Raw genomic sequence first — 22,649 nt, 5'->3', positions numbered from 1 at the left:
AGTATGTATGTAGTAGAGTAGGTGTGACTTCCAAAGAGAGGATAGTTTCTCTTGATGAGGTAAGCTGACCTTGACTCTAAGTAAGACCAAATGAGACCCAAAGGTAAGAAACCTTGATGAGGGACCACTTAGCAAAGTGTAGTTGTATGTAGTGTGTTGAAAGAGTATAGTGAGGACAAGCAAGTGACCTTTTGACTCAAGTTTAGACAAGTATGAATGTAAAATGAGGTGTAAAGCAATGATGGACTGTATGAGACCTTAGGACAGGCTGACTGCTAGATGAAACCTGAAGAGACAACCTAAGAAGCTCAAGTATGCCAAAACTAATTTTCTTTGTTTGCTTGACTGTTAAAGTTTTCAAATCCTGACACAGACGCCTCTGTATACTACACAGACGCGGTTCCAATACACAGACGCCTCTCTGTTTGACACAGACGCTGATAAAAACACAGACGCTATTCTGTACTTCATAGACGCGCTTATCTGACGCAGACGCGGTTTGAACAGACACAGACGCGTTTCTGTAACCTTAGTACAATTTTTCCTATCTGTGAAGTTGTTTTGTTGTGACCAAATCTGATTTTTTGACTGTTTTTCGTGACAAGAGGACACAATGTTGATGACTCAATGTTTGCAAACTATTTAGACTCCAAAAGTGTGTTGTTTGATGTAAAAAGTTTTTGCATACACTTGAAGACACAAAAGACACAATGTTTTGCTGTTTTGTCTTGAATGTTTGAGTGTTTAGCATAAGACAAGCACAAATCTTAGGGCTGGCCAAGACAATAGTTGTTGATCCCACATGGGGTTTTACCCCCGAGGCTACGCTATTCAGAGCGGATACTTAGATGCTTGACCTCACTGGCTCCACCCTCGGCACTCACTTCTCAGGTCAGCCAAGCATCAGTCCCCATGAAAACTCCCCATGGCGAACTTTGTATCTCTACTAAGAACCGTATGTGTGTGGGCCGCTACCAGAGGTCCGACCTCCTGCCCCAACAACTAGAAGGATTTGGGCTTCTAAAACAAAAAGGTGCTAGTAAGGGCATCCGCTCGTGTGGCCATACATGCGGCACTTTCAGCTCTGTAAATACAGAAGGCTCCCAGCCGGTAGGGGTTACGCCCTACAAATGATCAAATAAATTTGATCAAACGGGTTTATGGGGAGACATAGTGTCGGTATGAACTAATCAGCACACGTTATTCATAGTTTTCACCATGAATACATTTGATTATAGTGGTTTGGATGAGGTGGGTTTTCCTCGCTACCACTTGGGTCGTTCTCTTCTCACTAGTAGTCCTAATGACCACACGGGAAGACAGGCCCTCTAAAGATTAAACAAAAAGAGCCTATTGCTCAAGACACAAAAGACAATGATTCAATTTTAGTGCACCAATGGAAGTGTTTCCTAAGCTATGAAAACAAGGCACACAACAAAACTACCAAACCCTAGCCAAGGTCCTGCAACAAAATTGTTAGTAGTTTGGGTTGTTTCAAATGATCACCCCTTCCTGCAAGCACACAAGTTAGGTAAATTTTTAGAAAACCCAAAAGACTTTGTGAAAAGGGGCCTTCAACAAAAACGTTTTTGCCTCCAAAGCAAGCTGCACAAACCAGGTTAGCTAGATCTGCAAGGGTTAGCCGAAAATAAACCAGATCTGAAACCCTAAGTACAAAATCCGAAGACCCGAATCTCAGAAAAAAATTGAAATTACAAAACAGAAAGCACAGACGCTTCTATACCAGACACAGACACATCTGTATGACACAGACGCGGTTCTGTTATGCACAGACGCACTCAGAGATCACAGACGTTGTTAAATGACGCAGACGCGATTTGATGTTCGGAATCACAGACGCACCTTTCGGAAACCTGCAAAATAAAAACTGACAGAAACACAGACGCGATTCCCGCTATCACAGACGCTTCTGAAACACAAAAACGCGATCCGAACACTTGCAGACGCGGAAAAACCTAAAATATCGTCGAAATTGTCCGATCTGCAACTTCAAAAATGCGAAATCTGCAACAAAAATGTTAAATGCAAAAGGGACAAGAGTCCCACCGGGCGTGCCAAAATGTATATGGTGAAAATGGATAGCAATAATAACAATATTGAAAGGCTAAATGAATTCAACCACAAAACCCTAGCCTAACAATCAACAAAGATCCACCATAACATATGAAGATTACCTAAGACAATGCAAAATAACTCAAAATCACAAAGATTATACCATCACATGTCCAATAGGGTTTTGATCTCCATTCTTCCTATCTCCATTGATCTTGCTTGATATATTTGCTCTCAGATTTTTATATGCACAAGAGCTCAACAAAGAACGGAATGTGGTTGCAAGTAGGATCGTAGTGTAGCCAAGTACTCCAAAATCAGTCATTAGGCTGAGTGATTAGGGTGAGTGATTAGTCATTAGGGTTTGACAATGAAGAAAGCATCTCCTTAAATAGAAGACACAATAAGAAATGGAGGGTTAAGATTGAGAGGTGTAAAAAGAGAGGTCGGCTAGGATTAGAGGGTAGGTATAAGAAATACCAAAATAATGAAAGAGGTATGTAGTGTAGGAATTAAGAGATGAATGACATGTGTCATGTGTAGAAAAAGATAATGAATTAATTAAATAAATAAAGATTTATTTAATTAATAGAAGAAGTAGGACAATTAAATAAATAAAAATATTTATCTAATTTAGGAAAGGGATAATTTAAATAAATAAATGTATTTATTTAAATGAGAAATAAGGCTAGAAGAGGATAAATGAATTAATTAAATAAATAAAGATTTATTTAATTAATAGAAGAATTAGGCTTAGATAATTAAATAAATAAAATATTTATTTAATTAGACATGACAATTTTAGGTGTCTACATATATTACAGATCATTACAACAAATTTATAGACAATTTCCACCATTGAATGATCACTGCACATCACCGCATATTGATTTGATAAGCAATCAAATCCTTGTCACATTCTACTAAGAACTTTGTTGTTTCCCAAGAAATTTGATCCTTGTACGCGCTCAAACACCATCTTATCATTACACACAGATTTTGACATGTCATCACTAAGTTATGATCATGATAAGATCCACCGCCAAACCATAAGTCATTACCGATTAAAGATATGTTACCGATATACATTCTTCTTCCCAGAGTTCACAACAATAAATCATAACTCACTCAATACACTAAATCTGTTGATGTGGTTTGGAACATAGGTGCATGTTCCTTTCTTCAACACACCTGTAAAACCACAATGTCTAACTCTTCACCAATCATCCGTACCAGTCACTTGATCATCGCTTTGTTCATGTTTATCTTGTTGTCAACCGGTTCCACTACCGGTTAGGCTATATCAATAGGTCTAGATGACTTAGATGACTAATAAAACATGGTTGCCATCAATGACAACACAAATAAAGTCATCAAACAACTTACAACTATATCATCATCATCTAGCCAACAATCTCCATCAACTTTACCGGTCATCTTCATCTCATCAACATCTCCATATGTCAATAATCTCTCCATCATTATCTTCATCAGTTATACCAACCCCCATTGATGGGAAGGCCAAATAATAATCTAAGTTCTTCCCCCATTGACGTCTCAAGTTTAGAGTTTGAAAATATGGTTGAGGGATCTTGTTTTGAGGACTTTGAGGGCTCTAACAAAGTTGAGAAAGAAATAATGAAGGATACATCTATTGTAGTTGAAAGGAGGAAGAAACCAATGGATAATAAGGAGTTATTAGCCCCAATAGTTAATACCCATAAGAATAATTCTCAATAATTAGTATTTGACAAATTGAAAGAGAAAATTAAAAGAAAAACAAAGAATTAAAAACTTGCTCCCAGACCTGCCAAACACTACAAATATAGTTGATTGTGAAGGGATAACATTTAGTGATAATATAAAAGATTTTCCTAATTGTCACCCTCATAAGAAGAATGCTTAAGAAATTTCTCATGACAACATAAATTGTCTAAGTAAAGAAGGACAATGTGTCAATAACTTTCTCTCAAACCTAATAGACACAACAAATTCAGTTGACTCGGAGGAGATTCCATTTGATTGTGATCTGAATAATAAAGTGGTTGCTATCAATTATTTTACCCTCTTTTAGGATTCAAAAAATGATGATAACAAAGAAGTAAATGGGGGTGAAAAATAAAAGGTAAAAGAAAAAGGAAAACTATTAGTAGAACCAATAGTTGTCAAAAACTTGGAAAAAAAGGGAAATGGCCTCCCTAATTGCTTTGACAAATTGTATAAAAATGGAAAATAAAATCCATCCTCTTAGGTTAATCATGATAAATTACATCAGCTGAAACATTAGTAGACTTGAGTCTCTAAATAGAAATTATATTCTAAGATCTCTTCGTAATTAGATAAAAAATCATCATTTCCCTCTAATGCAAGAAGTAAAAGCTATTGGATTTCAACTAAACAACAATTTGAAATTTGTTTGGAAAGATTGTGTGGAATTTCATACTAACCATGAAAGAGGCAAAGGAGGTGTTTTTATTTTTGTCAAAAATAATTGGAGTAAGTTTATCAAGAACTCAAGGTCCTCCCCTTACAACACATTGTGGATTGAACTTGAAAAGAACGGTGTTAAGTTTGGGATTTGCTTTGTGTATTCATCTAATGAGTACAAAGAGATAATAAAGCTATGTTAGTGCATGACCTCTTATCTCCCTAATATTCCATGGATTATAGGTGGATTTTTAATATGAATAAAAATAGAGAGGATGAACTTGGAAGCAACTCCTGGAATTGGAAAGGAAACATGAACAGTTATTTTGAAATAGAATGAAAAAGTTATTGAGATTATTTTATCCTTTAGAAGGTAATAAAAATAATAGAAAATGTATTTGGTTTACATAGTGTAACAATCAAGAAGCAGATAAAAGGGTCTATTGTAGGCTAGATAGGTTTTATTTTTGAAAAGATATTTTTCTTTGATGATTATAAAAATTCCAATAGTGTACAAGTGGAGCCAAAATCTCTATTATATCACTACCCTATAATTGGAAAAGACAATGTTTAAATCCACTAGACTTGTTATGAGAAGCATAAGAGGAGGATTATACAAGCTCAATATCAAACTTCTTAAGCAACAAGATTGCCTAGATGACATTGACACCCTCAAAAACATCACCAAAACCCTATCCCACAGGGGTAAAGCCAAAGATTACTGGAACATACTTATTGATAATTTTCAAAGATTATTGAGTACCATTAGTAAAAGAGTTTCTATTAATAATAGGAAGACATAATGCCTTCTACAAGAAGAATTCATGAGATATGAACTTAAACTACAACTTGACCCTAATAATAATGAGTTGATTAATAACCTCAAGATGATCCAACACAATTTGAGGGCTAAGCACTCTATATTTATTTAAAGGGATAAAGTAAATTAGATTAAAGAGGGTAATAAAGGGACCAAATATTTATTTAACATTTTAAGGGCTAAGAACTCTATGGAAGCAACAGGGCCTATTCTCTTTGAGGACTAGTGGTGCGATGACAATAATGAAATCAAATGGTCTTTCTAAACTTTTACAAATATTTGTTCTCTACATAGAACAATAACACAAATTACCTCCAAGACCAACACGTGTGTAAGAAGATCATTCCTAATAAATTTAGTCTTGAGATGGATAAGTGGGTAAAGATATATCTAAAGAGAATATTACTAATGCCATCCTATCATTTTAGAATGGTAAATCTCGTGGAGCAGATGGGTTGCCAGTTGAGTGTTATAAAGACAACATGCAATGGGTGGTAGAGGACGTGTATGAAGTTTACAAACAATCTATTAAATAAGGTACCTTAGGTAGCAAGATCAATGAGGGAATATAAAGCTACTACCAAAAGATGGTGATAAGAGATATAAAAAACTAGAGACCAATTACATTGCTTAATGTCTCCTACAAAATCTTTGCTAAAATGCTTGCCTAGAGGTTAACCAATATTCTACTAGTCATAGTTAACAAAATTTGGACAAGATTTATAAAAGGAAGATAGAAAAATAAATTAGAAATTTGTTGACCAATTGGAAGGCCTTAACCAAGCCAATAAAAGTTCACAGGATGTTGGCATTTTGCTACTTGATTTTGAAAAGCCTTATGCTAGAGTTGAATGGTCATTTATATTGATAGTATTAGAAGCAATTGGATTTATAGTGTTTTTGTAAGATGGTTAAAATATTGATCGGGGATGCAAATGCTCAAGTTGACATCAATGGGGATTTGACTAATTCTTTCCTACTGGGCAAATCCACTAGGTAGGGCTTCCCCTTGGCTCCTACCTTGTTTGTCATTGCCTTTGAAGCTCTCTATCATGCTTTGAGAATTGATTTTATTGGCCCCAAAGTTCATGATATTAATCTTCTAGATGATTCTCTCTTTCTTAATATGCATTTTGCCAATGATACTGCACTATTTTATGGCCCCAATAAAGATAATATGGTGAATCTTCTCAAAAGGGTTGATTTATTCTGACATGCTTCTAGTTCTAAAGTTTATGAGACCAAATTAGTGCTATTAAGTTGGTCCGACATACAACCTGACTGGTTGGAATCATTTGGTTGGCAATGGGGTGGCCTTGGGAAGATTGTGAAATACTTCGACATTCCTTTTTTTGTTTGTCCCTATCTCCCCAACGTGTGCAACTAGATGTATTCAAATATTGAGAGGAAATTGAATAATTGGGACATAAATTATCCATCTCTTGCTGGTAGGCTGTAGGTTTGCCAAAAGATCCTATCTTCATGCACCATATATTATGTTTTTATGTGATTTTTTGTTTGTTATCAAATTAACAAAGTGCAGAAATTTATCAAATAGTTCCTCTACTCCAATGGAAGAGATAAAAAGAAAAAGCACATAGTCTGATGGGATTGGTGTTGCTTGAGAAAAGAATTTGGAGGACTAGGTATGAAAGATCTTAGACTCTAGGGTATTGCACTTGTCTCTAAATATATTGTAAAATTATTAGAAGGCAACAAGCCTTGGAAGATTTTAGTGAGGAAACATATACAAGAAGAAATGTCAAAAAAGGCTAAGCAATGAAAAAATATTCACATGCATGATATACTCTTTAGAAGCTTTAATGATATCCCTTTTGAGTTGTCTATATTTTATAGTATTTGGAAGGCTTGGGAGTTGTGCAAATGTAAGGTGCAAAATATTGGGGCCATAAATATGGAACATAATGAACTATATGGGTTTAGATCAATATGGTGGAACATTAAACACAAAGATAAACCACTGACCTTGTTATAGGGTTGTTTGCAAAGAATTGGAACCTAAAAGGTGTCTTTGAGTTGAATGTTTTATTCGTGAGCAATGTGCTTAAATCTTGGAAAACATTATAAATTGAATTTAATGTGACAGTCACCAACAAAAGAACTTACTCTGTCATCATGAATGCAATGTAAAAACTGAAGCAACCAAGAAAACTAATAAATAATCTTGGGTGTTATAAGATTTTTGTGTGGTCTATTAGTTCCCCTTCTTGAAATCTAAGGCCCATTGTCTATACACAATCCTATACTATAAGCATTGTGTCCTTGATCATGCTAATAAAATGTGGCAACTGAACCTTGACACCAAAGAGTGGTATAAAATGTTTGTTGTCTATTGGTCTAACAAGATAAAACCTAAAAAATGTTGTTTTAGATGGAAAATAATCCTTCAAAAACTTATCAATAGTTCTAACCTTGTTGTTGGAAGAATGTTGCAAATGTGTGCTTGAGAGATATTTGAGAGATGTGTTGTCATTGATGTCAACATATTTCTTTGTCTAAGACAGTGATGCAGTGAAGTTCAGTAAGTTAGTTTGTTTAGCTTAGTAAGTATAATGAAGATCAAAGTTTGCAAATTAAAGGGTTTGTAGAGAGTTGTCTCTAGTTGATTCAATTCAAGTTTCATAGATCCGCATGGAGATTTGATTGAGTTATCGATATCTGTGTTGTGGCTGATTTTTTAGTTGTTCAGTGGTGACAAAGTGACAATATTTTGATCTGCATTTCTCTGCATTGTAATATCTTGTTCTGCAGATTTGGAGGTATGTTTGGGACATTGGTGTGTGTCCTCAATTCAAGTGTTTCATGGTTTGGAGGTCCGCAAGTGATTTTTCAAGGTTGATAGTCATTGCAGTTAGTGTTCCTAAGGTTCGGTATGATGATGCTAGTGATTCTAGTAATTTGTGTTGGTGTGGATGTTGCTATGGTAATTTATGATGCTTGTGGATGTCTTTGGATCGTGTACCTTTTGTGTTGGTGGTCCGCATTGATTTTTGAGCTCTCAATTGATGTTTTTTTCAGTACATTGGTGTTCTTCATGTTCTAGGCCAACCGAATGCTTGTAACATGTTGCAGATGTTTGAGGCATAATTCTTGAAGGTGTAATGTGTTCGAGGTAGAAGATTTGGGTTTGTTCTATGTCTTGACCGACATTTCTTGGTCTGCATGTAATATTGTATTGAGTGTGGTTGTATATTTGTAATTAGGTGGTGAGTGTTGACCCAACCTTGATGATTTCTCCAAGGTTGATGTCATGTATAAATAATTGTAATAATTTTGTATTAGAGTGTGGTGTGTGGATGAGTGTGAGTGTGTATATGCATTGAATGTATACATCTTTTGAAGGTAGAGAAGAATTATGAAGGAGAAAGTTATTTTGTGCTTCAATGGAACTGAACCAGACATTAAGGAGATACTATTTCTTAGTTCATAATTTTTGGAAGTGATTTGTGATTGTTTGTATAGGCAATGAGCCTTCCCTAGGCAATGAGCCTTTTTATTTTGAGTAGTGAGCTACAGGTAGTGAGCCTGAATGCATGTGTATTCCCCATTGTAATACTTTTAACAAAGTATACCTATATTGTGGGTTCATCCCCACCGTGGTTTTTCCCCTAACAGGGTTTTGTTACAAGTGTGGTTGATGTTGCACCAAAAGATTGACCTCTTAATGCCTGATACAACCACTAGAATTATAGAATCCACAGGAGGCGGTTAAGCTATGTCACACACCCTGGCACTGCACTGCACAACACAAGGAGACTAATGGCGCACACCTTGCAACAACCCCCCCTAGTGCAAGCGAGGAGTATGAATGCGTGACCAAGCTTTGATACCACTTATTACAAGTGTGGTTGTCATTGCACCAAAAGATCGAAGTGTTAATGCCTGATATAACCACTAGACTTATAGAATCCATAGGAAGCGGTTAAGCCATGTCACAAACCTGAGCACTGCATTGCACAACACAAGGGGACCAAGGGCATAGACCAAGGGCGCACACCTTGCAACAATTTTTCCATGTACACAAATCTTGGTGTTATGTGTGTTTATGATGTGTTTCTAATTTATGATTTCATGTTTAATTATCAAATTTGAGAATAAGTTTAAGTAGTGTGAGTTTTTATGACAACTGATTCACTCCCCCCTCTCAGTTGTCTACCCTATTTCCATCAATTAGTATCAAATAAGGTTCCTACGAAGAAGCTTAATCGCTTGAGGTGATCCGAGATGATAACTTACAAGAAGGACAATCTGAGATTTGACGGTACCAACTACTCTCTTTGGAAGAATAGCATGGAGTGTCATCTGAGATGCATTGGTGAACCTTACTGGGATATTACTAAAAGAAAGTATACCATTCCTGCAAATGGTCCTACAACTCAGGATGAGATCAAAAGTTTTGAATACAATACTAGGGCTAAGAAAGCATTGTTGAGTGCTCTGATTGACTCCGAGATGACAAATGTTATGGAATTGCAGATTGCTCATGAGATCTGGAAGAAGTTGGAAAGCTTGTATGAGCCTAAAGGGAAAATATGAGGTGACAGTTATGTGAAGATTGCCAAGTTACAGAGCCTAAAGGGAAAATATGAGATGTTGAGAATGAGCAAAGATGAGAACATCACTACTTACATGCAAAAGGTGAATGAACTTGTGTACAATATTAGATGTGTTGGTGGGAAGTTGGAAGAATCAGAGATTGTTGCTAAAGTACTCAGATCTTTACCTACATCCTACAATCATAAATTTGTTACTATTGAGGAGATCAGAACTATGACAAAGGTAACCAGGGACATGTTGATTGGTAAGCTTTCAGCCTTTGAGATGAGTGAGTTTGGTGATTCTCTTCCTAAGGTACAATATGCATTCAAGGCTACTGTTTTTGGAAAGGATAAGCAACAATATGATTCAGGAGAAAGTTCTTCAAGGGGGATGTCCATATATGAGAAGGAGAAGAAGGAAATTGAAGATGAAGAGTGAGAGCTTGAGGATCTTGAAGCCCTTATTGCCAAAATATTGCCCAAAGGAGCCGGTAAGTATGAAGGAGAATTGCCTCTTAAATGTTTTTCTTGCAATAAGATATGTCATTTTGCCTCAAGGTGTCCGAAAAGAGTTTCTAAGTCAAAACCTAACATACCTAGATTTCAGAAGAGATGTTATTATGTTGTTGATGAAGGTGTGACATATGATGAATCTGATAAAGGAGGTACAAGTTATAATGAATGAGTGTTTATTGCTATCAAGGAAGATGACCCAATGCCTACTGACTTTGCTAGCTGCATAAATGTGAAAAGAGATTTGGATTCACAAGTCAAAGAGAAAGATGAATGGGTGATTGATAGTGGATTCTCTCACCATATGACAAGTGATAAGAGTAAGTTTGTGAGTTTGGAAAAGTATAAAGGTGGCATTGTGAAGTTTGGTGATGATAAATTTGGTATAATCTGCGACAGAGGATCCATTTCTCTTGATGGTAAGCACAATACTAATGATGTCTTGTGTTTAGAAGGTCTAAAGCATAATCTCTTGTGTTGGATAGATGGTTGACAAGGGATATGATCTTCAATTCAAGAATGGCAAGTGTAGAATCTTGGGTAGTTCTGGAATTGAGATTGCATTAGGTACAAAGACTAAAGGTAATATATTTCATTTAAATAGTGGTGGTAAAAGATGTTTGATTTCTCAAGTTGATGAAATTTGGTTGTGTCATAGAAGAATGTGTCACGTGAATTCTGATAACATTGTTAAGATAAGTTCTACTCAGGCTTTGAGAGATCTTCTTAAGTTGATGAAACCTGCTAACACTATGTGCAAGGAATGCCAGTTAGGGAAACAAACTAGAGTTACTTTTAGGAGTAAGAAGCATTGTTCAAGTGGATTATTGGATCTTGTGCATATCGATTTGTGTGGTTCTTCTAGATTCAAAAGTTTGTAGGGAGACACATATTTCATGTTGCTGATTGATGATTATTCTAGGATGATGTGGGTTACTTTCTTGAGGGAGAAGACTGAGGCTCTAGACAAGTTCAAGATTTTCAGGGCTATGGTTGAGACAGAGATAGGTTTGAAGCTGAAGTATCTAAGATCTAACAGAGTTGGTGAATTCACTTCCGGTGAGTTCAATGCATTTTGTGAATAACATGAGATAAGAAGATAATTGTCTGCTCTGAGAACCCCTCAGCAAAATGGAGTTGTGGAAAGGAAGAACAAAACCATTTAAGAAACTGCCAGGATAATGGTGTTGGAGGGAAATTTTCCGCATGTCTATTGGAGAGAAGTTGTGAGTATTATTGGTTACACTCTTAACTGGGTGCATATCAGAGGTGATACCAGTAAGACTCCTTATGAATTATGGTTTGGTAATGCTCCTATTGTTAAATATTTCAGAATTTTTGGAAGTAAATTTTATATTAAGGATGAAGATCTAGGAAAGTTTGATGTTATATGTGATGAAGGAATATTTCTTGGTTATTCTACCCAAATCAAGGCCTACCGGTGTTATAATAAGAGACTGAGGAAGATAGTTGAGAGTGAAAATGTCAGGGCTGATGAAAGCAATGAGAGATAATCTAGATCTTGCGGATATGATTCAGATGATCAGAGTGATAGTACAAACAATAGGAAGCAACCTCAAACCCAGAATCAAGTCCAGATCATTTCGGAGAATCTAGTGACTCAAGGAGAAGGAACTAGTGCAAGTGTTGAAGAAAGAACACAGGAGTCTGAAATTCAAGAAATCCTAAGACTGAGCCTAGGTATGTAAGGTTGAATCATTTTGAAAATCAGATCATAGGAGATAGAAATAAAGGTGTTCAAACAAGAAGATGGATTGCTAAAGATCAAGTCGAGTATTGTTTGATTTCAAAGATTGAACCTAAGGATGTAAATGAAGCATGTAAAGATGAACACTGGGTAAAAGAAATGGAAGAAGAATTGATGCAGATTGAAAATATTAATAGATGGGATCTTGTTCCCAGACCTAAGGACAAAAATGTAATTGGAACTAAATGGGTCTTCCAGAACAAAATGAATGAGCAAGGTGAATTTGTTATAAACAAAACAAAACTTGTTTGTAAAGGATATTAAAAAATGGAAGGAATTGATTTTGAAGAAACTTTTGCCCCTGTGGCAAGAATTGAAGTTGTAAGACTGTTTCTTGCTTTTCCTGCTTACAAGGATTTCAAAGTCTATCATATGGATGTCAAGTTAGCATTCCTAAATGGTGACTTGGAAGAAGAGGTGTACATTGAGCAATCAAATGGATTTCAATTGTCTAACCAAGGTGATATGGTTTGCCGATTGAAGAAATCTTTGTATGGACTAAAGAAAGCTCCAAGAGCATGGCATTCCAGATTGGATAAGTATCTATTGAAGCTAGGATTTAACAAAGGTACTGCTGATAGTGTATATGGTAAAAATGGATACAACAATGTTGAAAGACTAAATGAATTCGACCACAAAACCCTAGCCTAACAACAACGAAGATCCACCATAATATATGAAGATTACCTAAGACAATGCAAATCAAATGAAATCACAAAGATTATACCATCACATGTCCAATAGGGTTTGAATCTCCATTCTTCCTATCTCCATTGATCTTGCTTGATATATTTGCTCTTAGATTTTATTTGCACAAGAGCTCAACAAAGAGCGGAAGTGTGGTTGCAAGTAGGCTTGATCGCATATGAAAGAGTGTAGTCAATCGATCAGGATGCGTAGATTGATTAGCATGATTGATTTATTAGGGTTGATAATGAAGGAAGCATCTCCTTATATAGAAGACACTATAAGAAATGGAGGGATAAGATTGAGAGGTGTAAAAGATAAATGGTTGGCTATGATTAGAGGGTAGGTAAAGAAAATAAGAAAATAATGAAAGGGTAGGTAGTGTATGAATTAAGAGATGAATGACATGTGTCATGGGTAGAAAATGTTAATGAATTAATTTAAATAAATAAAGATTTGTTTAATTAATAGAGGAAGTGGGATCAATTAAATAAATAAAATATTTATTTAATTTAGGAAAAGGATAATTTAAATAAATAAATGTATTTATTTAAATGAGAAATAAGGCTAGAAGAGGATAAAAGAATTAATTAAATAAATAAAGATTTATTTAATTAATTGAAGAATTAGGCTTAAGATAATTAAATAAATAAAAATATTTATTTAATTAGACATGACAATTTTAGGTGTCTACATTTTGCCCCTCTTTGAGACAATGCAGCTTGTCGCGTTGTTTCAAAGAAGATAATATGAACTGATACAAAGTTGCCCTAGAATGGGAATGATATGCCCCCTCGAGAGATTGGATGAAAATGTGTGAAAAGATCACAGACAATCTCTCGATAAGAAAGAAATGCTAGAAAGGACTAACTGGATAGGATAGAGTGACAGAGTCACGAGATAATGAAGACTGACTCGGGAAACGAGGGCTAGGGCTAGGGCTAGGGTAGTCTATAAGATAGACCATGAGGGGAAAACATCCCCATTGTCATCCACACATCCAAGAGATCAAAGTGCAGAGAGAATAGAGAAACAACAGTCAGCAGCGATGGCATTAGTTCACAAATTCGATCGCATTCGCTGATTTCAGAGGCCAGCAGATGCGGGAGAGCCGGTAAGTACCACAAAACCTCCTTGTACTTTGGTGCATTAAATATTGTCATAAATGCATGCTAGGTAGGGCAATAAATGCACATTAGGTATGTCTAGAAAAAAAATGTCAAGCAGGGTAAAAACGTCAAGGCGCGTCTGGGTAGGCTAGGCGCGTTTGTGTCTTCTAGGGCAAATCGACAGTTCTATGATGAACATACGCTATCGATTGGATAAGCTGCTGAGAGGATACACTCAAGCGGGTCCTCTAGGGAAGACTAGGATAGATTGAGGCACTTTGTGATGAACAGGGAGTACCAAGACATAGTACTTTGTGATGAACAAGGAGTACTAATATGAGCAGCACTTTGTGATGACAGTGAGTGCAAATATGAGCAGCACTTTGTGATGAACAGTGAGTGCAAATATGAGCAGAACTTTGTGATGAACAGTGAGTGCAAAAACACGTAGTACTTTGTGATGAACAGGGAGTACCACTAGGATCCATAGCAACACTTTGTGATGAAAAGTGAGTGTCACTAGGATAGAAGCAACACTTTGTGATGAACAGTGAGTGTCACTAGGATAGAATATCATAAGCACTTAAGATAAAAAGCTACATTTTGTGATGAACAGGGAATGCCACTATGACTGACATGATTGATTTGCTTGACTGTAGGAGTACCTACCTATGCTGGAGTCGCGGGAGAGATTTCCATCGACTCAGAGGTTACGACTAGAGCTGACATTTGAGGACAGAGCCGCGATTGAGGTTATTATGTGCCTGAGTTTTGGGTGAACATGGGATTGCTGACTGCACTTGCTGAGAGATGGCACTCTGAGACATGCACGTTCCATTTGCCGATGGGTGAGATGACAGTCACCTTAGAGGATGTATACAGGATACTGAGGATATCAATCGATGGGGAGTTAATTCTCTACGATCGAGACGGAGATAGGGATGCCCTGAGATGAGTGTTCTAAGATCTGGGACTGGAGATGAGGGTTGGACACGTGGCTTGGGATACCATGACACAGACAGGATTAGCACTACCAGTAGTACTAGCAAGAGTGATCAGTGGGCTCCTCTGTCCGGATAGGGCCACATGAGGGTTGGCTGTGTAGCCAAATGCATTTTGACATCATTGTATCATGACACTTATGATTATATATATATGAGATGATTCATCCTTGTGGCAGCTATATGCATGTGTACCTATGTGATGTTGCTATGTGATGCATGTATCTATGTGATGCTTATGATATAGATGCAAATATGCACATGAGGAAATGCAATATTTTTGTTCTTTTATGTTTTTAATATGTTATGCATATGCAAATGTGAACGTATGAAATGCGGATGAATATGATAATGTAAATAACTATTTACATGATGAGAATGTAAAATGTGCTAACATGTGTTGTGTGCAGGATGTGATGTAATTGTGATGTCTATATGTATGTATGAAATGCTTTTATGTGGTAATGTAGGTGCAACTACATGAAATGCAAATATTTTTGGCGTGTCATTATACTCAATCATGTGATAGTGGACTACACGGACTCGGGAAGGATGATGGAGGTCAATCAAGAAAAGGGGATGAAAGATAAAAGATATGAAAGTGAAAGAGCTTCTTGTGCGTTATCATCATTGAGCTTTATTATGGCAAGTAGGTTATGACAATCGAGGCATATGTTCGACCCAGAAAGTCATTGTACCTGTTTGCATGGAGATAAGACAGTTGCAAACAAGGAATGCCCCAGTTCACACTAGACTCTCAGTGTTCTCATATCCTTGGACAAGTCATAGCATTACTAAGAGACAATCCATAGACAACAAAGAAAATAGGTGACGATACCCCATCCTCACCTTTCTAGTCAAAGACATCATGGAGATAGAATCTCTGGTCAGAGACATCCTGGAAAAGCTAAAAGACATGTCACCAGAAAATTAAAATCAAAAGAAAACCAAGACTCGACACCAACATCCACTATATTCCTCAAGTTTTAGTGTCTCTTGTCACTTGTATAAGTCTATTTGATTGTGGTCACAATGTTTACTTTCACAAAAAGGATAGATAGCACTGAACCATATGTTATCTTAGTCTGTTGAAAGATTTGATTTGTTGAAGCCCATTGTTGCTTGTGCCTCGTCTAAAACTTACTGAATCCATGCAACTGATATTTTATTGCGGAGAAGACAAAACTTTACTGCGGATTGGCGATGCAAATGTTGTTTTATTGCGGATTGTGTGCAGATAGACTGAAGAAAACTGGAAAAAATTGTACTCCTCAAAACATGTGATGTTCTCAGTTCCACACCCATCACTAGACATAGGATTTTCCTTAGCCACAGATAGGAGCTGATTTATTATGAATGGAAAAGGGTGAAAAGGAAGGTTTTATTATGAATGGCTAACCAATCTTGGGTAGATCAATAACAAGTCATGATGGGAATGGGTAAGTTTATTATGAATGAAGAGGTTGTGAGTGTGTGCAAGGTGAAAGGATGAAAGTGAATCCTGAAGGAGGGAGGAGCAATGTCTCTACACATGGCATCGGTGACCCAGTTTTCACCATGGTACTTGCCCAGGGCGCCACCAAAGTGGTTTTCACCGTTGGACGAAATGTTTTTCTTTACTTTTTAAATTTTTTTTTGTATTTTAAAACTTTTGAATTTTTTTATATTTTTAAATTAGGATACTCTGAAGAGCTATGTGTAAAACCTGTGAAGGTGCATGTTGTTGATAGGATCCTTCAAAGGTTCACCCTTTATGGTTGAGAGCTAATATGCACCTGATCCATAGGTTGTTATGATGATGTAAGGACCAAGCCAATTTGGTTCTAACTTGCCCTTCTTCTCTCTGTCTTGCTTATTTTTAGAATTTTCTATGAGAACTAAGTCACCCACCTCAAATGTGTGAGGCTGAACCTTATGATTGTAACTACAACGTTCCTTGACTGAATGATGTGTAGCTTTAGTGACTATCTTCCTTGATGAAGGAACTGAGATAGAATTACTAATGTGTGGACTATGTAGGCCCATATGTGTGTCACCTAAAGAAGTTTGGGCATCCCTGATAACAAAGTCCCTCGAGGAAGCTCCATTAAAGGTCCATGATGTATCACCAGAAGGGAATGGATGTGTGAAACAAGTGGATGAGTTATGAAGGCTTATGATTGTGAAAAGAAGTGAAAGTAGGATGACATGATGGAGACTTAGGATCAACAAGTATGCTTTTTGACTTGAAATTTTAGAAATTTTGCCCCCAGTTATTTTGATATGTCACAAACACTATTTTTCCACAATTATTTAATTAGGAAAATAATGTTTATTTTTCAAATGAAATTGAAATGAAATAGAACTGTTAATGAAATAAGAAAGGATATCAAATGTACTGATATGATTTATATACAATTGAATGATGAGTAATAATTTTTATTGTAAATTGGGATCGTCATTGCTAATGAGCGATTGAGTGCAAAGTGAATGCAGGAACAGGTGAACAATGATGAAGACAAGAACATGGTTCAGGTAGAGTTGCCTTAGCTCTTGTATTTCGTTAGGATAGATGGAATCTCTCACACACCACATTAGGATTTATATTTGCATCTTGAAAGATGGATGATTTATTTGAGTGTTTGTTCAAATTGAAATGATAAATTTAGTATGAGTGGTAGATTGATTTAAATAATTAGACATGTGCATTGATAGCATGATGTGAGTGGCGATTGAATTGAATTTAAGTTGCATGAGTAATGATGAAATATCATGCTTTATTGTTAAAAGAGATGAAATATATAAACGATTCAAAAATGAATATTGACCCTAGGTTTTATGTTCTTTTTAGATATGTATGAAAATTGTACTTATGAGTTTACTATATATATATATATATATATATATATATGAGAAATTTATTCAATCATATACATATATCAATATCCAATTATAGTGAAATATGATTACGCCATGAATTTTGTTTTATCTAAAAAGAATCATTTGAGATTAAATATATATGTATCTAAATTCTAATGATAATTCGATCACGGACTTATAGATAAGAGTGTAATTATCAAATATGTAAATAGGTTTGAGGAATTAAACTATTTTATATAAATCCATAATATATATACATATATATATATATATATATATATATATATATATATATATATATATAATATTTAATTATGCTTAAGTGATTATTTCCTTATTATATGATCATGACCATTCGAAATAATGTATTTATGAAATTAAAATTATGTAATGAAAATCTGATATATATTATAAAAAGGATTTATTAAAGAATTTATTAAACAAAGTTTAATGTTTAATATATATATTAATGATAAGTCATTAAATATATATTAAAAATATAATAAAAATTAAAATTAAAATAAAACAAATTAAATAAAGTGGTGGCGGGTTAATAAAAGCTTCACCACGTTACATGAAACTCCTCCTTTTTCTTTAATACCAACCACTCATCTTTATGAAATCTTTCATAAGAGAATCTCCACGTGCAGGTCCAATATGGTAGTAGGCAGATTTTAAGGTAGTTGCATGTATTAAGTTAAGGCGTAGTTTAAGGGAAGTAGACACCACCGATTACCACTCCTCCATTTTAATTATGCTACAAACCACGTGCAAAAACATAAATCGTAATGACTATTACACGTGAGGTGGCATGAATTAATAAAAGACATGGGTTATCATCCCACATAAACACCTTGATCGACATGTATAAGTTAGTTATTTAAACTTTGCATATTTTAGTGAAGTCGGTTTTAGTAAAGTGGACATAGTCTTGGAATTAAAAGCCACACGGATAACCAATAATTATGAATTTAACAGCTTAGTGGTGTGGTGTCATGAAATGGATAATGGATAACATTGCATGGAGAACACATAGGTGTTCAAAACCATTTAGGATTGTTATGTTGTAAATAGATCTTGAGTGGTGTCACTTAGAATCAATCCACCTCTAGGAGAGATAGCCCGAAAGTAGGAAAGGGAGGTAGACAACAACACTATATATAGACCATTGAGTTGGAAGAAAGGGAAGGGAGATGGAAAAGGGAAAAAGAGAAGAGATGCAACCAAGGATTAGAGAATGGAATGAAGAAGAGAAAAGTAGTGAGATTTAGAATAGTTTTCAATCGAATCGTAAAAGATCAATCATGATCATCTCAGATTTAGAGTCGAATTTCAGAGTAAAGTTTAGAAATAAAAGATAGAAAGGAAGGATAGAGTTAATAGAAGAATCGACAGATGGAGAGCGTCAAAGAGGTTGTGTACCATCTTGAAAGAGAGAAAGCAAATGTGAAGAGGGAAGCAAATCCATCACCTCAAGCCAGTAACAAGAGCATAAGGAGGTAGGATATACCTTAATTCTTTGATCATTATGCAAGGATAGTGAGTGATTAATGAAGTTATATATAATTATTTATTAGAATAAAGCTTGATTGAGTCAAGCCATGATTAGAACAAAATTGTTTGAACTTGCTTTTGAATAGTCTTATAGAGAAATGTATGATGCGGTATATATGATAAAATAACTAAGAACATGCATGGAAAATGTTAAAGAGTAGTAGGAATTGCATTATAGGTTGCTTTACATATTCTTTAAAGGAGGATCTAGTTTTAGACCTATGCAATATACTAATGGAAGAGATAGAATCGTGAAAGGAATCATTGTTAATTGTTCAAAAATTACGTTCATGTAAATATAGATACAATAGTGAAATACTTTCTTAAGTTTGTTGATAAACTTGGTAAAACTCTCATAAATGAGATTATCCAATCCTCTAGAAATTAAGTAAGAGGATAGAGAGAAAAACTTTGAGATTGAACCACGAAGAAGATGAAATAATAGGATAACGACTTATAAATAATGAAGTTATTTTGATATCACAAGGAAAGACTTAGACTTTTGCAAGAAAAATAATGATGGTTATCGAGTGTCTCATTTGAAAAGCCTTATAGATAGGTGTTTTACGAACTTGTATCATATTAGATTGTCGTTATAGTAAATTAGTGAAGTTGGTGTGTTAAGTTTTAAATCATGAAAAGTCACATATAATTATTTAAACTAAATATGATGTTTTGAGAAAAGAGGTAAATGAACCACGACACTTGGAAAGATAGAGAGAGAGTTTAGACGAGATAAACTTAGAATTCTAAACCATAAGAATGGAATGCATGTTAATGATTATGCTATTTAAACATTTTAATAATTGAATAAAAGAATGTGTACTCATTTTATTCAATTTATATGTAAGGTACATACATGTGTTACACCTTCTTAATATTTTAATCTTGTCTTTAAATTGCTTGAAAGATAGAAGAGAAAGATTGTCTTCTTAGCATAGTATTTTTATCTTACAAGAAATAGGAAGCTAGAATTAAAAGGAGAAAGATTGTCTTCTGAATGAATGTATGTGAACCAAGCTAGATAGGCTTATGTTTGTGGAAAGTTACCTTCCAGGACAGGTGCCGAATGTGGATTATAGAGAGAATAGTTGCTTTTCCAACTATCTATTTTTGTTGTGCGTGGCATTATACTCGGCCGAGTAATCAAATTGAATTAACCATTGAAATAATGGAATTCTTTTATTTTATCCTCTCCACCATATCTTAGATTGATAATGAATGCTTGTTTCTTAAAAGAGTTAGAAAAATGAAAATGCTTGTATCCTCTAGGCATGCACCAGATTCCATCTTGCCTTTCGAATTTCTTTTGCTAAGCAATTCGTGTAGGGTCGGGTATTCTTGATTGACCAAGAATTTCGGGGAAGCGTAAGCTTCAAGGTTGGGCGAAAAAAGCACCTGAATCTTGTTCTCGTCCTCATGCTAAAGATTGCATTGGTGACAGCTTGGGTTGTAGATCAACGAATGCATCTCACCCTTTACTTTGTATTATTTTGTTATTGAACTTACGACAACTTGAAATGCGTAAGTATTGTATGATTGAAAAACTACTTATATCGATTTATTGAATGAGGAATCGTTATCTATTATAGAAATTTTGTGTTTATTACAATCTAAACGGAATGTTCAATTGAAGCTATGAATGGAAAAATGGAATGAAATAGATTTATTAACTGATTTATGAGTTTATTTAAGAATAAAGAGTATTTCGGCTATTATTTGAAGTTAGCTCGATTTACGTCTTTACATGATATTAGGGGAGATCAACTCTTGTTCTTTTTCTTTCATAGGATTTTTATCCTTGACTTTGATTTTTGTGGAGTCCAGTAGCTTTTGATTTTGATTTGGACTAAAGGACTTTTCTTTATTATTGACTTTTAGATTTTTCTTTTCAAATCTTGATTTTTGATCCCCAATAAGCGAGGGCTTTTGTGATTCTTGTTGATCCAAGTCTGGAAGTGGAGTGGAAATGGAATGAGTGGATGATATGGTAAAGCTATGTGAGTTATCAAGAGGGCTGGTGATATGCTCAATAGATTCTTTGTTGGAACCACTCTTAAGACTATTGATATGAAGAGTTACTTGCACCACTAAAGGAGATTTGCATTCAGACTTAGTAGCCACAACACTAGGTGGTTCACACCCAATTCCTTGCAAATTGTTTATAGATTGTTCTTGTCAACTGAATGTCTTAGGAGATAGTGGGAGTTGATCAACATGAAAGATATACTCACCACATCCCATGTCTTTAAATTTGAACTTTTCTTTGATCTCTGCTTGTTTTGATGTAAAAGCTTTCAAGGATTCTGGATCGACATATGTCGATGAAGGAATAGCCTCTCGATTGGCTGGAATTGTTATTTCTAATCTAGGTCGCAGATTGTTGCAATATATTAATGGATTTGGGTGAGCTTTGATGGTCACTTCAACTCCATTGTGTGGAAACTTGATACATCGATGATATGTAGATGGGACTGTGCTCATCTCATGAATCCATGGACGTCCTAGCAATATGTTGTATGTGAGATTGAGGTCTAGGACATGACAAACCACATCCTTTGTAACTGGCCCAACTCTGAGAGGTAAAGAGACTGTGCCTTTGGATGAACCCTCTTCATCATCATATGCCTTGATGGTAATTTTATTTGTAGAATTCACACCTTTATCCGAATATCCCAATTGTTTAATAGTACTCAATGTGCAAATGTTTAGACCTACTCCTCCATCTATCAGGACTCATTTTATTTGATGTTTGTGTATGAAGGCTTCAATGTGTAATGGTGCATTATGTGGTTGACTTACGGGGGCATCATCGGCTTCTGTGAATGTAAGGGAGTGTGGAATGGAAAGGTATCCCACCATGGCTTGAAACTGGTCCACGTTCAGATCAGTGAGGACAACAGTGTCTCTCAAGATTTTGTCAAGAATGGATTTATGTGCAGGGGATATGCATAAGAGCTCAAGGATGGAGATGAGCGCGGGTGTCTTCCCTAACTGTTCTACAAGGTCATACTCAGGCTTGGTTGATGAGGAAGCAATGTTTTTAGCTGGAGCACCTTGCAAGGTGAATTTACCTCGACGAGTTGTGACATTACATTCATAGGTAGGTTGGGAAGAAGATCCAATGCCTTTTAGGACAACCTTTGGTCTTTAGGTAGAAGTCTCAGGCATTTTGTCCTTGATGATAATGGTAGAGACATAATTGTCCATTGAGATGTGATTGATAGTTGAATCATAGTTATAAGATTCTCTAGTATAGTTGGTCTGGTCATATGTGGC

Source organism: Cryptomeria japonica, chromosome 10, assembly GCF_030272615.1.
Source record: "Cryptomeria japonica chromosome 10, Sugi_1.0, whole genome shotgun sequence".
Classification (NCBI taxonomy): domain Eukaryota; kingdom Viridiplantae; phylum Streptophyta; class Pinopsida; order Cupressales; family Cupressaceae; genus Cryptomeria; species Cryptomeria japonica.
This window is presented reverse-complemented; position numbering follows the sequence as displayed.